Genomic DNA, 16,442 nt, shown 5'->3' on the forward strand with positions numbered 1-16,442 from the left:
CAAAGATCTGTTGAGTACAGGTACAACCCATACTCGATTGATAACCTGTCTAGTATGCATCATACAGAAGATCTACAATCATCAAAGTGCTCTCCTTTTTAGCACGTTGATGACCCCATGAGTACTAGGCTGTAGACAGGGGAGAGCAAGAGCGAAGCAACACCTCACAAAACTTTCACTAGCATCTCTCAGTGAGGTGCTTTACCTTCCTTGCAAATCTCACGGTCGAGAGGCAAGCAGAGGAGGCGTGAGAGAGAAGCGCCGCCATTGGGCTGCTGCTCCAGAGGAAGGAGGATCATCAGGGTGTCGGAACCGATGAACCGGCAACAGCAGGCTACGTAGTGCACAAAGGTGACAACTGTCATATATGATGACATCACCTTCCTAACGGCTGTTGACGGTCACTAACACCAATTATAAACTATCAACATAACCTGCATTTATATTTAATTCCATCACCAAATATAGGTATAGGGGTTTAAACTAATGAATTCCATGAGCTTTGGTGATTTCATGACCGCAGGAGGATTTATCCAGAAAACAGCTTACAGGACCACTGTCATACACTCCAAACAAGCAAACCGGTGACAACAAGTGATTCAACCCGCGAAAACTATGAAAGACAACTCTAGAAGGTTCCAGAAGACACCATGTCGAAGCTTGGGCCAAACGGCCATGAAAGTGGGCCAATCGGCCTAGCCCATAGGCTAGCTGGCCTACCACAGAGCCCACGTGCCCTCCGCTGCCTCGTACTCGTTCCTAAGATCTACATCATTGATTTTAAGGCAGTTTTAGGCCGGTTTATCCAACGATGATCGAGGGAGTTGACACGGATCGATGACGTGGCGATTCCTTGCCCCCTACTCCACCTCAATTCCATGCCCCTACTCCATGTCGACCAATATAGCAGCCCCTCCCTCCCTCCCTAGAGCCATCCTGAAACCCTAATTCATATTCTCCTCGTCAGGATCAGAGCAAGCTATCAAGAGAAGATTCGTCCTCCATATGATCTAGTCCTGTAAATAATAGTGAGATAGAGTGTGAGGGAAGAGTTTAGAGGAAGTGTCGGCCTGTTAGTGCTCTCTCTATAGCTTGTACCCTGGCGGAATCAAGTTCTACTTGAGCTTGCTTCTGAGGATTCTCTGTTAATCGACTTCTAATTCAAGTAAGCATCGTGTTTATATTGTTCATTAGGTTCATAACTCTTTGAGTGCTTTAATCTATAGGACGCTCTAGGTTAAAGTAGTAATTGTAGGTGTAAGCATGGTGCTTAGACCAAGTTACTTATGGATGTACCATATGTTTCGGATCGGTGGTAGCTCACGAGGGTGACTCTTATAGCCTCGTTGAATCCTTTGTAGTCCACCTCCCGTTTATAGGCCTAGCAGGATTTAGTTACTACAGAAAACATATGTGGCAGAACCGCCCGAAATACCATGCTTACGGAGGTGCTCGTCTTCCACCAGACACTAAGCACCCCGAAAGCAAGCTACAGTGGGCGGTATCCGTCGGGCACACACCAAGGGAGAACCCGAAAGATCCACATTTTCCCCAAGGATCCAATAATGAGAATGAGTTACAATACTTATCCATTTCATACATCAGAGTTTCTTAAAATACATTATTACAATACCAAATGTCAGAGTGTGGAATGATAAACAACGGAATTTAAAATAAACATCTAACGATAAGAACGAGGATCCGTCTGAGCCCACCAGAAGAATCCTCCACACAACGGTACTTCTCAAGCATCACCTGCAACATGGGTAAATGAACCTTGAGTACACAATGTACTCGCAAGAATTATCTGACTAGTGGGAATAATTTTCTGACTCCAAGGAGTATGAGAAGTTTTATGGTTTGCTGGTTTTTTTTAAGCAGAAAGCAATACTAATAGTGAGTCCTTATTTATGTTATTATTATCAGCCGTATTAAGTTATTATCTATCCAGTCTATATAAGCACATGTTCTACCTTCAAGCAAGAGTTGAGCAATCAGTTCCATTTCTTCTTCTTTCAACTTTCAGTTCTTACTACGATGCTTGAGGTAAGACAAGCCATACCAACTTGGTGGCGATTCGTGAATCAATATCCCTAGCTAGGTGCCCCAAAAACACATGCCCCATTTGCACCCTAGGCATAAGCAGGACTAACCCATCACCCTCCTGTCCTGGGTGTCCAGGTCCTCGTCCAAACTTGGACTCCAAGCCCCCACTTTTGAGTCCCGGACTCAGTGCGGTGCAAGGACCTCTACCATCCCCGCCTCTAATCAGTCGGTCCAAAAAGAGCCGGATCCACAACAAGAGAGCAACAAATCTTCCCTGCGCCCATACCCAAGTATGTGCTCGGGAAAATAGATCTATAACTTACCTAGCGTCCGTTGCAACGACCGGTCCTTAATTGACACAGACAGGGAAAAAGTGTAACCGAGCTATGCCCTGTTGGCCACAGGACACAACCCTTTACACCCACTAGTACCCAAACCATATCCTTGCCCGATCACTATTTTCTTTTCCACCATTTTATCATGAGTGATCATATTTATCACCTATTTACGAGTAACGGCAGGTTACTCACGCTACCGATATCCTGAGCATGGCAACTACTCGACCTATACTAGTAGGACTTATGGGTAGATATATTTATGCATGTAGTTTCCATAAAATGCCTATAACTTAAATGCACCTCATATAAATATATTCAGTGATCATAAAATAGGGGTTATGTAGTGGGGCTTACCTTGGGCAGGCGACGGGTCAGTGAGGTCAGCACCAAAAGGCTCCGAGGCTCCCTCCTGCATGAGGATCTCCTCATACTCCTCGATGACCTTCTCGTACTCCTGTTCGTCCATCGGCACGAACTCTACCAACACGTGATCTATATGCATGAAATGATAATGCAACACTTAATATTACGGCAACAACAATTCTTAAAATAAGAATACATCTATCAAACTACTAAGTGAGTTGTACCCACTAAAGTGCTAAGCTATGTACTGTTACCACTAACAAGTATGAAGCATGGCATAGATTATTATAGCAACTACAGATATTCTCACTCCCAATGCTGATTTACTCTATATACGATAAAACAAGAATAATAGCTACTTTATTTAGCAACCTACTATAAGGCTAAAAAATTTACAGCAAGTACATAATAATCTAATGAGCCTACTGTAAAATTTTCATAACTATAGCTAACACCAATTTATCACAAAAATTCCTACAATTATTAAGCTACATAATACTAAGCTATCTAGTTTGAATTTATGAACCTACCATTGTCATAGCTAACTGTAATCTAACTACACTAATAGGTGGATGGTATTTTTGTGAATCTAACAAACTTGGTTTCACTATTTTTGAACATCTACACGATTTACTATGATTTATTAAAGTTCAGCTCAAACTAATATTGAATAAACATTCACGAGTTTACTAGAAAATGAAAACCGATTCCTATCCCGCGGCCCAACTTGAGCGGCTCGGCCCAACCGATGCAATGCACGCACGCGCATGGCGTGGCCCACACGAACGACGGCCCACGGTGAGGAGGACCCATGCACGTCGATCAATATGCAAAAACACCCTCGGACTCCTCTGTAGTCCCGTGTGAGCTAAACATACTATTCCGCTAGTCTACCATCTTACAGCTACGCCCTCGGAACTTCCTACCTTCATGACAGCGACACCCCTTGGGCACCCGCGCGTGCCTCGACACGACGGTGCTGGCACCAGGCGGCTACATCGACGAGTACAACCCATCCCCGCCCTAACTATGGGACCTATGCTTACCTAGGAGCGAACACAAGGTGCCGGGCGAAGGAAGCGTGAGCTAGAATGTAGCAGCAAGGTCGGACCATGGTGACGGGGACCCTACAGTCATGGTGGTGGCGTTCTAGTGAATGTCAGCAACGCTAGGGAAAAGGGGGTATATAGTGAGCTCAAGTGACTCGTCCAGAGATGGCTCGAGCTGAGCTGGCCGCTTGCATACGGGCGATGCGGCGGCGCACGGCGATGGCACATCCATGTTAGGGAAGGCTAGGCTACGGTAGCACTTTGGCTGAGGTGTGCAGGGTGCTTAGCAGGTGGAGACGAGGCTAGAAGCGTAAGGAATTGGCGCATGCCCGTCCGGTCTTAAGGACTCGACAGAGCGGCAGCTCCAAATTAGGGCTTAGCAAGGCAAGGTTCGCTACAAGGTGGCTGACTACATAGTGGATCCGAGGGTGGAGTTAATTGCACTGCAGTGGCTCTACTACGGTGAAAATGGAGGAGCGATCCCGGCGACATCGAAACAGGGAAAGTAGGTGGAGTTTGGCTCGGCGCTGTCGTGGCGGAATTGGGCGTCAACTCCAAGTACAAGCGCACACGGTGATGGGGAACAGCGAGGCGTGCACAAGACGCTTGGCCGCACCATCACAACCCACAAGCCGACGATAGCACGGCACTGCGCCACAGTGGACAACGCTGACCCAGGGAAGCAACAGTGCAGCGTTGACGCTGGAGTGAGGGCAGAGCAAGCGACCCTACCACGCGTAGCAAGACAATGTGCGACAGAGCCAAGCGTGGCTACGCAGCAGCGACATGGCACCATCGGTGAGCATAGGATGGTAGAGTGGCCAGCGCATGGTATGGCGGTGTGGGTCCATGCAGCTGTGCGTGAGCATGTGCGTGCATGGCGTGCTAGGGTAGTAACGACGGCGTGGCCTATAGCGTAGGACCAACAGCATGGCTGGCCATAGCGGTGCGGTGACGGTGGCCAGAGGCAGGCCTAATAGCGGTGCGTGAGTGGTTAGTGTGCCAGACGCGGGCTCAGGTGGACATGATGGATGAGGTAGGGCAGCCAAGCTTGCTAGGCCCAACAGGTGCGTGCACGAGCGGTTAGTGTGCCTGACGCGACAGCGGCAGCGTGGCCGACGCGACGGTGCTCGTGGGTGCGCCCAGGGTGAGCAGTGACACCAGCTGGGTCACGGTGACCAAGCCCAGACCCGAAACTGACCGGGGTGCAGTGCCTTGCACGCATTTTAAAGTTGCTACAAAAACCAACTCGATGATCTCGTAACTACACCACTATTTTACGCTGTATCTGGTATATCAGGCTACTAGAGGAAACCCCAAAACCATGCCACTACCTAATCCGATCATTCTACAAAAATTGCCAAACTTTGCTTCGTCGATCCGTTTCTCGACTTAGGAATTTCCACCAAAACACAATCGGATTCACGTCGAATTTGATTTCCAAGCCATTCAATGCACTAGCTAGCGAATCCCGTTCTCGACCGCACGTATTTCATCGCCGCCTACAAAGTTCATACTACAAACTTTATTAAAGTTTTGTCTATGCGTTCTATAGCATTTTCTTCCACTAAAAATTCATCTAGAACTCTAAGCGATAAAACACGACATGAAATATAAGATTCGTTTCTCGTTTTCGATAAACGTTTCAAGTCACAGGAATTTATTTACACATTATATTTCATACACTATCATATAAACATGATGCATATGCAATGTTTTATCAAAAATTGTACAATGTAACACCGATGGTGTTATAAATCTATCCCCCTAAAAACAAAGTCTCGCCCCGAGATTTCATGTGCCTAGTGTGAGATGGAGATAGGAAATACATTTCGATGTAGTAACTAACTATCAAAACCAGAGAGGAGGTGGGGATAATGCTTCAATAGGTAACTCTCTTGTTCCCACGTGGCCTCATCCTCTGAATGGTTTTTCCATTGCACTTTGTAGAACTTTACCACACTGTTCCTCATCACTCTTTCTTTCTCATCTAGGATTTTTATAGGGTGCTCAACATAAGTCAAATCTGGCCGGAGGGGAAGCCCTTCAATTTCCATAGCTTCCTCCAGTACCTACAAACATCTCTTTAATTGCGATACATGAAACACCTTATGTACCATAGATAAAATCTTAGGAAGCTACAGCCGATAAGCAACGGGGCCACATTGCCTCAAAATTTTGTAAGGACCCACGTATTGGGGAGCTAGCTTGCCATGGATACCAAACCCATGTACTCCTCTCATATGAGATACCTTGAGGTACACATAATCCCCAACTTCAAACTCTAAGGGCCTTCTTCGCTTGTCTACATAGGCTTTCTGTCGGCTCTGAGCTGCCGTCAAATGACGCTGGATAAGGACAACTTGCTCTCGAGCCTCCTTGATGAATTCTAGCCCAAAGTATCCATGGTCTCCCACTTCAACCCAATTAAGTGGCGTCCAACATTTCTTCCCATACAGAGCTTCAAATGGTGCCATGCGAATGCTCTCCTGGTAGCTATTATTGTAAGAAAATTAAGCTAACTTTAGGCACACATCCCACTTCTCAGGAAAAGAAATGGCACAAGCTCTCAACATGTCTTTGAGCACTTGGTTCACCCTTTTGGTTTGGCCATCAGTCTAGGGGTGATAAGCTGAACTGTGGAGGAGACTAGTTCCAAGACACTTCTGGAGTTGCTCCCGGAAGCGAGAGACAAAAACTGATCCCCTATCGGAGATGATAGTGAGGGGAACTCCATGTAGTGTCACAATCCGGTCCAAGTACATCTCAGCATACTATCTGGCAGAATATTTAAAATTCACTAGGAGGAAATGAGCTGACTTGGTGAGGCGATCCACAATGACCCAAATAGAGTCATAGCTCTTGGATGTGTGGGGTAAACCCACAATGAAATCCATTAAAATATCCTCCCATTTCCAAACAGGAATGGGCAAGGGCTATAGATATCCTGGAGTACGCATATGATCTGCCTTAACTCTACCACAAGTGTCGCACTCCATGACGTGCCGGGTGATGTCCTACTTCATGTTGGACCACCAGTACAAGTGACATAGATCATGATACATCTTGTTGCTGCCAGGATGAATAGACAACTTTGAATGATGGGCTTCACTCAGAATCTTCCTTCTCAACTCCTCACTAAATGGAACCACCCACCTATCCTTGTATCTCACTACACCTTGCTCATCAACACTAAAGTGAGGGCCACATCCTTCAGCAATCAATTTTCTGATATGGGGAATTTCTTTGGGGTCTTCCCTTTGTTCCTGAATAATCTGCTCTAGCAATTCTGAGGTCAATGCAATGTTAGCCAACACCTCTGCATGGTTGAGAGACAAAGGTGTTTCCTCAACCTAATGTGACTTTCAGCTCAAAGCATCAGCTACCACATTAGCCATTCCTAGATGATAATGGACTTCTAAGTTGTAATCCTTTATCAATTCTAACCATCTCCTTTGCCTCATATTCAGCTCTGACTAAGTGAAAATATACTTGAGACTCTTGTGATCTATAAAAATGTGCACTTTGTTGCCCAACATATAGTGCCTCCAAATCTTTAGAGCATGGACCACGACAGCCAGCTCTAAGTCATGGGTAGGGTAATTCACCTTGTGCTTTTTAGTTGGTGCGAAGCATTAGCTATCAGACACCCATCTTGCATAAGCACACATCCCAACCCCGTCTTTGAGGCATCACAATATACATCAAAAGGTCGGTCGATATTTGGTTGGGCCAACACAGGAGCAGTGGTCAGAAAAGTCTTCAGAGCTTGGAAGGCTTCTTCACAGGCTGGTCTCCAATCAAACTTAGCTTCTTTTTGGAGCAGCTTGGTCATTGGCTAGGCTATTTTGGAGAAATCCAGGATGAAACACCGATAGTACCCAGCAAGACCAAGGAACTGACAAATCTGGTGCATGGACTTGGGAGACTTCCAATCCAACACATCTCGCACCTTGCTAGGATCTACTAAAATGCCTTCAGGTATCAACAGATGCCCCAAAAACTACACTCGATCTAACCAAAATTTACACTTGCTGAATTTAGCATACAGCTTGTGCTCCCTAAGTTGAGCCAGTACTATCCGAAGGTGTTGGGCATGCCCTTCATCATTCTTGGAATATATTAGGATATCATCAATGAATACCACAACAAACTTATCCAACTCTGGCATAAAGAGTGAATTCATCAAGTACATGAAGAAGGGAGGAGCCTTGGTGAGACCAAAAGACATCACTAGGTACTCATATAGCCCATACCTAGTAGAAAAAGCCATCTTTGGTATATCATGTGGTCTGATCTTGATCTGATGATAGCCTGATCGAAGGTCAATCTTTGAGAACACCTTGGCACTAGCTAGCTGATCGAACAAAGTATCTATGCGGGGCAAAGGGTACTTGTTCTTAATTGTTACCACATTAAGAGGGCAATAATCCACACACATCCATAGAGTATCATCCTTCTTCACCAAAATGGCTAGACAACCCCATGGTGAAGAACTAGGATGAATGAAACCTTTTTCCATCAACTCTTCTAGCTGCTTCTTCATCTCAGCCAATTCCCTTAGAGCCATGTGGTACGGGCGTCAGGAGATAGGAGCAGTACCCGACTCTAGCTCAATGGATAATTCTACCTCTCTGTCCGGTAGAAATCTAGGAAGATCTTCAGGAAAAAACATCCAGAAACTCACATACCATAGGGATTGGGGTAAGGTCAGGAGAGGCTTTAGCATGGGCAGCAACAGATAAGACTGGATCTGAGGGTACAAGCAGAGACATCCTATCCTCAAAAGAAGGAAGCCATAACTCCACACTTCTTCGCTTCAAATCCAAGACTACCCCATACACCTACAACCTGTTCATTCCATGAATAGCATCAATACCTTACCCAGGCATTATCATGAACTATAGGTGGTAAGTGTGGGTGGCTAATACCAAGCTTACTATGTCCGTTCAGGTATTGATAAACATTTATGAACCTGCAGTACGGATTCTATAGGCATACGGTATAGCCATAAGTGGTAAGTTGTGCCGATCTACAAATCCCATGCTCATAACGGAATGTGATGCACCAGAATCGAACAACACATAGGCTGGATGGGAATCGATGGTAAACATACCAGCCATCATCGGTTCCTACTACAATATCTGCTCAACATCTGTGAAATGTACCTGTCCGGATCTGCTAGGCACTTTCTTCTTAACCACAATTGTCCTGACTAGCTTGGAGTTTGCTGATAGTTGAGCGGACTGAGCTGGCTGGTTCTAGGGACATGCTCGGGCATAGTGGCCATCTTTGCCACATTTGAATCATGCGCCATGCTTGTTTTTGAACCCTTGGTGAGGTGGGACCTACTATCCCTGAGGCTATTGGGGCTGCACCTACTGAGTGGGTGCACAATACTATGTCGAAGAAGTCTAAGAAGTCTACTGGGGCTACCGAAATGAAGGCCCGCCTGATGATTGATAGGGCCCCCGTCAGACAACCTGTACTTTCTGAGTATGAGGGTGACTGGAAGACCCCGTAGCCACCCACTTCCTCTTCCACTCTGCCTAGGAATCTCGCTGCAAGCCCTCCATGGCGATGGTAGCATTCATTAGTGCCCCGAAGGTCTCATAGTTCGCCATGTACAACTTCTCCTGAAGGATATAAGAGAGGCCACGAAAGAAGCTATCCTTCTTCTTCTTGTCAGTGTCCACATGAATACCAGCATACTAGGACAAGTGATTGAACTTATTAACATGTCCATCACTGTCATACTCCCCTATCAGAGCTCTAGGAACTTAGTCAACTTCCGGTTGATGACACCAGCATGAATATAGAACTCTCTGAATGCTATGGTGAACTCCTGCCAGGTTGCTGGATGATCTGGCTACTGCATGGCATGGAAGGTATCCCTGTGCTACAAAGCGCACTTTCTGCTTGTCGGCCACATTGAGCAATAGGAACTTCTATTCCAAAACGCGAAGCCAGTTCTTTGCATCCAGGGGCTGATCAATCGGTGTGAAAGTTGGCGGGTGGGTCTTGAGGAAATCCTGGTAAGAGGAGGGTCCCTCAGGACGGCGGGCACCACCCCTGTTCCCACCATTTCCCCCATGGCCTCCATGGGCGAAGCCAGCGATAGCTTGTGCCATGATTTCCATGGCATGGGCTGACTCTCGGTGAGCAGCCAACAGTTCCGCCATCATCTTAGCGTGGGTCATCGAAGACGGCGGTGGCGGAGGAGGAGGAGCCAGAAGTGGAGCCCCATGGCTCTCCCTATTGTGCTCATTGGCTTGGCCACTCTCGCCTTAGCCCTCGCCAAGACCATGAGCCGCCCTAGCACTGGTGCTCCCGCATCTGGACCTTAGATTCATCTATAAGAGATAGGAACCGTCCATTTAGAACAACCTTCCCGATCAGAAGTAAGAGATTAGAGAGGTGACATCTTATTTAATTAAAGCATTCTTTTAATTAATCCTATCACTTTACTAATCCAATTATACGCTTAGGGGGATTTTAGTTTAAGCAAGATGCTATTATCATGATGCATGCTTCAGCCTATACGTTCACTCAAGCCAGAATATAGCGGCATTCGTAAATTTTTCGAAACATCGCACACTCACTATCCGTATACTATGCGATTCTTACGCAACGTAAGTCAGTGTACCTACAGAAAACTGATTAGATAAAACTAGTGCCGCTATCCTAGATAGACCATATTGCTAGGGCTTATACTTATTTAACTAACTTAATCGCATCCTACTTTTCGCAAAAACTTTTTGTTGGTCAAATTTTTAAGTTTTGAAAAAGAGTGATGAAACTCATAACCATTATTGGCTCTAGTACCAACTATGGCAGAACTGCCCAAAATACCACGCTTACCGAGGTGCTCGTCTTCCACCAGACACTAAGCACCCTGAAAGCAAGCTACAACAGGCGGTATCCATCGGGCACACCCCAAGGGAGAACTCAAAAGATCCACATTTTCCCCAAGGATCCAGTAATGAGAACAAGTTACAATACTTGTCCATTTCATACATCAGAGTTTCTTAAAATACATTATTACAATACCAAATGTCAGAGTGCAGAATGATAAACAGTGGAATTTAAAATAAACATCTAACGATAAGAACGAGGATCCATCTGAGTCCACCAGAAGAATCCTCCACACAATGGTACTTCTCAAGCATCGCCTACAACAGCGGTAAATGAACCTTGAGTACACAATGTACTCGCAAGACTTATCCGACTGGTGGAAATAATTTCCTAACTCCAAGGAGTATGAGAAGCTTTATGGTTTGCTAGTTTTTATTTAGCAGAAAGCAATACTAATAGTGAGTCCTTATTTATGTTATTATTATCAACCGTATTAAGTTATTATCTATCCAGTCTATATAAACACCTATTCTACCTTTAAGCAAGAGTTGAGCAACCAGTTCCATTTCTTTTTCTTTTAACTTTCAGTTCTTACTACGATGCTAGAGGTAAGACAAGCCGTATCGACTCGGTGGTGATTCATGAATCAATGTCCCTAGTTGGGTGCCCTGAAAACACACACCCCGCTTGCACTACAGGCACAAGCAGGACTAACCCATCACCCTCCTGTACTGGGTGTCCAGGTTCCCATCCAAACTTAGACTCCAAGCCCCCGCTTCTGAGTCCCAGACTCAGTGCGGTGCAAGGACCTCCACCATCCCTGCCTCCAATCAGTCGGTCCGAAAAGAGTCAGATCCACGACAAGAGAGCAACAAGTCTTCCCTATGCCCATACCCAAGTATGTGTTTGGGACAATAGATCTATGACTTGCCTAGCGTTTGTTGCAATGGCCGATAATTAATTGACACAAACAGGAAAAAAAGTGTAACCGAGCTATGCCCTGTTGGCCGCAGGACACAACCCTTTACACCCACCAGTACCCAAACCATATCCCTACCCGGTCACCATTATCTTTTCCACCTTTTTTATCATGAGTGATCATATTTATCACCTATTTGTGAGTAATGGCAGGTTACTCACGCTACCGATACCTAAGCATGGCTATGGCAGAACCTCCTAAATTATAGGACCCACATGCACTTGTCACTATCCAACAACCTTTGACAACTATGCATATGTTCCTGGTAACTTAAGAAGTCTATTGGGTGTCCTCGGGGAACCCCGAATCATCCATGATTTCCGAGCAGAATCACATTACAGAGTCATTGCAGTATCACAACATTTATTCAAATATATACATCAAAGTAAAATAGTGAAAGTCTTATGATAACATAGTTTACAAACTAGTTGTTTCAAACCTTACAAACTAAGTTCGATCATTATTACAAACCATAGTAGTAGTGAAGTGGCATAATTAATATAAACATAACACACAAAATAGAGACAATTCCTTATTTGACACTGGAAAAATAAGTCGTTCCTTTCTTGGCCTTAAAATTTTCTTCGTTCCCTATTTGACACTCACTTCAACTTTTATCCCTAATTTGACACTACCATCAAATCCGTTAGCTAACGGTGTTAACTGGCTGTTAAAAAGACGTTTTTGCCCCTAGAAAAAAAAGCGGCGAAGCAAATTTGAGAGGAAACAAAAACCTGCGCCTTTTTTTTGTAGCTGGGCGCATGCATCAAAGGCGGGCGCAGGTTTTTTTTTTCTCTCAAATTTGCTTCGCCGCTTTTTTTCTAGGGGCAAAAACGTCTTTTTAACAGCCACTTAACACCGTTAGCTAACGGATTTGACAGTAGTGTCAAATTAGGGATGAAAGTTGAAGTGAGTGTCAAATAGGGAACGAAAAAAATTTCAAGGCCAAGAAAGGAACGACTCATTTTTCTAGTGTCAAATAAGGAATTCTCTCCACAAAATAAGCATCCTGCCCAAGGATCACACATTCACTTATCGTCATCGATAGGAACAACAGTCATGCAACAAGGTCCAAAACAGATCTGCTCATGAGGCTCACCTGCAACAAGGGTCAATGAACCCTGAGTACAAAAGTACTCAACAAGACTTAACCAAAATAAGAACTGATAAACTCAGGAATGCAGGCTCAGGGATTCAAGGTATGGCTTTAACAATAACCAAAGTTCTTTTGCGTAAAAGCTCTTCAACAAAATTCTTTATTTGGACATGTAAAACTTCATAAAATCATATACAAAGATGACACAATCCGTATTGAGATCATGAAACTTTGTACACAACACTTTCTCAAACCAGCCTCAAGTTTCAGTTATTGTCTACGATGATGAACAGAGAAATGAGTCTCTATAACCGAGGAGCAACGATGATTCGAACCGATTAAAACCTAGCTAGGAATTCTAGACCACACGACATATGCAGGTCCCCGACCTACATACATCAACCTACCCCCAGATCCTCTAAAACAAGAACGGGTCCGCGCCACCTAAGAATACAGTACTCCATCAATCCAGCCCATTGCCACGTGGGTACATGCTATTCATGCCATCTCTCCACTCCCAGTGCGTGAGTAGCCATTCTCATAATAGAATAGCTAAGTTAAGGCTTACCGGAGTATGTGGTTAGTACTACAAAGTCTGATCTCATGCGGTTCAACAACGGTACGGGCCTTAATCGACACAGGCGGAGAGAACCCGCTCACAAGACCTCCATGTCTTGTGGCTCACACACACCGAGTCCACCCGGTCTAAATTTCTTACTCCCCATGCTCATATCACATGATAACATAAGTAACCAAAGTTCCATTTAAAACTTGCAGATGATAGGTAATCACCCGACTTTCATCGTTCTAAGCATAGCTAAGCAAAACTAGGCATATACGAATGAAAATTGGTAACAAGGTAGATATGGAAAACAAGATTGGTAATGCATCAATTAGGTTCTCACTTAACTCCTAATCACTTAATGCAGTAAAGAAAAGCAAAAGCGAAATCAATTTGTAAAACACAAGATAGGTTTAAATGCATCCGGGGCTTGCCTTCGTTGACGGAAAAGTCTAGTTCTGGAGTCGCAACACAATTATCCAACCCGACCTCAACAGACGGATTAACCTCCTCAACCACTTGATTAACTACCATGTGCTCACCTTCGTTCACTACACGTAGCAACAATGCCATGTTTAACATGATACGAGATAAAAAATATGATGCTCGATGATGGATGCAAAATTAACAACTTGAATAAAACTTTCCTTCGCGGTACAGTTGCAAGTCAAACTAACTAAATCTTTTCATAACACCTAATTCAATTGCCAAGGATCATTATCAACTAATGACCCAAGGACATCACTCAATCAAAAATTCAAACAAAACCTAAATCACTAAAGGTTACTATTTGCTTTTACGAATTAATTAATTAATTAAGAATTATGAAATAAATCAACTTATTCCAATTGGCCTCAAAATTTTTGTAAATGTTCATCTCATGATAACTAAGTGGCAAAACAATTTTTCATAAGTTTTGGATAAAGAATTAAGCCTAGAAAAATCATGAAAACTCATTTATTAATTAATTGAGCAATTTTTATCACATTCAAACTGTACTTAAAAACAACATTTCATATTTTTCTTAAATAATATACATCACAAAGAGGTCACACAAAAATTTTCATAATTTTTGGAGCTCTAAATAAATCTACACAAAAATAACAAAAACATACACTATTCATTTATTTCTGAAAATAGAAAACTCCATTTTGAACGCTGATGACCCCACATGTCATCTTCAACCTCCGGCTTTGACTCCGGTGACATGCGCGCTGACTGGCGATAACTCGCCGATGGCAAAGACAAAGGCACCACGGTGATCACCACAATAAGGCGCAACGATTTGGGGCACCAATTCGACTAATTATGGCAAGGTTCAAGCTTCACGCCGGCCATGGCGGCCACGACTGCATGGCTGCGCTACGCCGGCGATAGGAGACCAGTAGCGTTTAAATAAATAGCACAGGAAGGATCAGTAGCTCACCCCGAACGTGATGGAGCAAAGAACGAGGTCGGAGAAGCTACGGATATGTTGGTCGACGTTTACAGTGATCCCGGTGGCGCAAGCGACGGTGACGACGATTTTCTAGTGACTGTGATGGACAAAATGAGCAATCAACCGGTCATAGAGCATCACGGGAACAAGGCGGAGCTGGAGCTACGCTGAGAAGAAGCAAAAGCTCACCGGAGAGATCTGGCCACGATGACACGCCCGCGACGGTGAGGTGGCCGGTCGCGAGGAAGAAAGGCGTGGACAGTGGGTTCTCGGTGGAGGCAAGCGTCAAGGATGGTTCAGCTGAGTGCACAAGGAACCAGCAGAGCTGTGGCAAGTGTTACCGAGGATTGAAAGGTGCTACGGCGATGTCAAAAGCTCAACGGAGTATGGCGGTGGCGGCGGGAGAAAACAGAGGAGGAAGAAAAACGACGACGACAACGTCTCGAAAGGACGGCCAGGAAGCTAGAGCAAGCCACGATGGAGCCTTTTCCCGCACTAGCGTGACGCCACAGACGGCCACGACCGCGCCTGGAAGCAAGCCGAAGGTCGTCGGTGGTGTAGCAAGAGCGGTGAGCACTGTTCAACATAATTACAGAATTGCCACTCATTTTCAAAGCCAAATTACTCCCAAATTTGTATAACAACTCAAAAATCTCTAAAAATAAAAGTTGCTCAAAATTCAAAGTTCTACAACTTTGCTTTTATACCCACCCCCTAATTCAGTCTACTTTTTGAAATGCAAATTTGAATTCAAAATGGGACATTTAAAGAATTTTGCCTTTTCAAATTACTTCAATTTTTACTAAACAACTTTGAAAACTCCAAAAATAAACTTTGTACAACTCAACAAGCTCTACATTTTTTCTTTAAGGCTCAACCCCAAAATATACTTAGATTTTGAAATGAGTTTTCAGGGTAGGATTTAAATACTGAAAATTAGGGTTTTCTTGAAAATTCAAATCCAAACCAAATTTTTAACTCAATTCAAACCATACAAGGCAACACTCATAACATAAATGTAAACTTGTTTTAGTGAATGCATTTCAAAGTTTGCAATATGACCAAATGCCTTGCAATGGATATGATGACATGTCTTGTTTTTAGTATTTAAACACCCGGGGTGTTACAATGGCAACTACTCGACCTATAATAGTAGGACTCATGGCTAGATATATTTATGCATGTAGTTTCCATAAAATGCCTGTAACTTAAATGCACCTCATATAAATATATTCAGTGATCATAAAATAGGGGTTATGCACCGGGGCTTGCCTTGGGCAGGCGTCGGGTCAGTGAGGTCAGCACCAAAAGGATAGGATATTCGGAATAAGTCAAATCTGGTTCAAGTTCCACTCCTTCAACCTCAACATTCTGCTCAGGCACTCGAAGATATTTCTTCAATTGAGAAACATGGAACACATCATGTACAGTTGATAGATGTTCTAGTAATTTCAAGTGATATGCCACTTTTCCATACCTCTCTAAAATTTGAAATGGTCTAATATATCGAGGTGCCAAATTGCCTTTAACACCAAAATGGGTAACTCCCTTCTTTGGTGATACTTTTAGATATACAAAATCTCCTTTGTTAAACACCAATGGTCTACGTCATTTATCCACGTAACTCTTTTAGCGGCACTGAGCTATCTTCAAATTACTCTGTATTTGCCTAACCTTATCTTCTATTTCTTTCACAAGGTCAACTCCAAAGAACCT

The sequence above is a fragment of the Miscanthus floridulus genome, chromosome 8, assembly GCF_019320115.1.
Source record: "Miscanthus floridulus cultivar M001 chromosome 8, ASM1932011v1, whole genome shotgun sequence".
NCBI lineage: Eukaryota > Viridiplantae > Streptophyta > Magnoliopsida > Poales > Poaceae > Miscanthus > Miscanthus floridulus.